This window comes from Montipora capricornis, chromosome 13, assembly GCF_036669925.1.
Source record: "Montipora capricornis isolate CH-2021 chromosome 13, ASM3666992v2, whole genome shotgun sequence".
NCBI classification, from domain to species: domain Eukaryota; kingdom Metazoa; phylum Cnidaria; class Anthozoa; order Scleractinia; family Acroporidae; genus Montipora; species Montipora capricornis.
Window position 1 is genome coordinate 9,993,070 of NC_090895.1, and position 2,500 is coordinate 9,995,569.

Here is a 2,500-nt window from a genome sequence, read left to right on the forward strand (position 1 = left end):
CTGTTCTTCGTAAGCTTGAAAAAATCTTTTTCAAATGAATTTTTGCTGGTGTTCTTTTCTGTGTATTAAAATCATTGTAATATTGTTTCAACCATGCAGACTGAGTGAATTTTAATAGTCGATGAACGTTTAGTACTTTTAATACTAAGTCAGTATATAATTGAAGGTTTCTGTAATGAAGGAGATACGTTTCTTTGTTGTATAGAGTGGGAATAAGTTTATTGACCTGACCGATGGTGATATTGTATTTTTGTCTTATTTGTCCACAATATGGTGATAACATACCTTTTTTAACGTTGATTTTTTCAGGCCCTAGAGGGTAATCATTATGATGATCATGTATCTCCTCAGGGTATTTAAGGTCAACTTTAAGGATCAACCTTTTCTACTGTCCTCAATGTATTTTGATAGATCTAGTTTATTGATTTGTTTTCTGTTAGCCGTTAAATCCACCAGTTGGAACGTATTGAGACATACAAATTATTAGCATCAAGATTCTGTTTTGTTTTACCCGGCTCGATTAGCTTTTTAGTTATTCTGAGTAAACATTACCTCGGTTTGTATTAATATATTATAAATTATTGTAATCTTTAACTTTTATTTTGGTAATAAGCTTGTTGTTGTTGTTAATATTTAGACGGTTCATTTTCATTACAATTTTTCATGTATTTATTGTTGGCTTTTCCATATCGGTTAGCAATGTAACTAATTCCCTTCTCCCATTACCTTCAATGAATTGAAACATCAATTTCAGTCAAGTGTAATTCAGTCCTTAAGCATAGCATCCCGTGATAACTCAGGAGAGGTAAAATAATGTGCGGGGTCTAGTTTGTAATACATTAAACAAGTCTTTCTAAAGTTCGCAAAAACATCTACTAATAACAGGATGTCTGACTTTAGATATAATTCATGGTATTCACCCATATCTTTCAATTTAAATGTATTCCAAACATTTTGAGTATGATTCTAGGCTTCATCAGTTATATGTTCATTGTTTAATATACTGTGAAAGTCATCTTTTGATGGTAGTTGTGTGTCATTAAATATATCAAAACTGTCCATGTAGTCATATGTATAAAGACCTTTTTGCTTCATAAGTTTGAATTGTTCATTCCTGAAGACTTCTGCAGTATATTTGAATTCTTTATCAGGTACATTACTTACAAGTTCATCAAGACTTGAGTTCATAAATAAACTATAATAAAGGAAAACTAAATGTCTTCCAAGCATGAAAGCCATATATTTGGTATACAATTGATATTGTGATGGTTCCATATCTCGACTATAAATAAAAGTAACAAGCTTTAATACAACACATCGACGAGTGGTTTCCTTTCCTTTGCGCGGGACTAGTACACAAGCTTTCCCAAGAGGAGTACAGCCGCTACACTACCCCCTCCCTTAAAAGACACTGTCTCATTGGCAAAGGGTCTGTTAAGATGTTAGTAATGATTTATGCACCAGTCAAATTGAAACTTCAATCCCCCCCCCCCCCCCTTCCCGGGCATACCCCGGGCATTTTACTCCTTTTCCTGCACGGGGGGAGGGAATTTGATCATCTTAGTCTTCCTGGGGGCGGGGCATTTGATCACCACTCAGAGGGGGTGGGGAATTTTATCCGTAGCCTCAATTTCATGTTACCTTTCCACGTGGGTTGATAAATCATGGAGGCGACAAACTTAGATGCATTCAAAGGTAAAGATTCCGCATTCGTGGCCGATTGGTTGAAAATTATATTACACAAACGAATGGAAACAAAGCTAAATTAAAATTCACTCTGTTGAAAGCAGTGATGTGTATCGTAACTATTGGAAAGATAAACACTTCTTTGACAATCGAGATTATCTAGAAAACAGTCCATTCTATGATAAAACTAACAAAAACGTTATCGGAAAGTTGAAAGATGAGGCTGCTGGTATTTCAATAACAGAGTTTGTCGGTTTGAGATCAAAGATGTATTCTTACATGAAAGACAATGGAAAGAATTGTATAAGACTGCTAAAGGAATTGAAAAGAACAGTATTAAAAAAAGATTGAACATCAAGACTACAAACAAACACTGTTCAACAACGAACAAATGCATCCTACCAAAACCATCAATATGGGAGTTATAAAATAAATAAAATATCACTTAGCTGTTTCGATGATAACAGATATATCCATCACAATGGTATTACAAGAAATCCATATGGCATTATAACATACAAAACTAAAATAAGAAAAACAATGACGTGATGCCACAGCTTTGACTAAACTTTCTCAGGAAAATTTACTACAAAATCTTAAATACATTGACCTTTTTTTCTTAGGAATGTAATCGACTTCCTGTTTTCCGAGAATGTCTTGCTTATATATAATGGTGATGTCTAAGAACTTCCTTTTGAGTGTCCGACGCTTCAAACTGAGGGAAAGTCCCTTTCATCATAATTTACTGTTTTTGGTGTCTGACGCGTCGGACACTTAAAAATGCTTAGAGGGTTTTGTATGAGCCAGAAAAAGG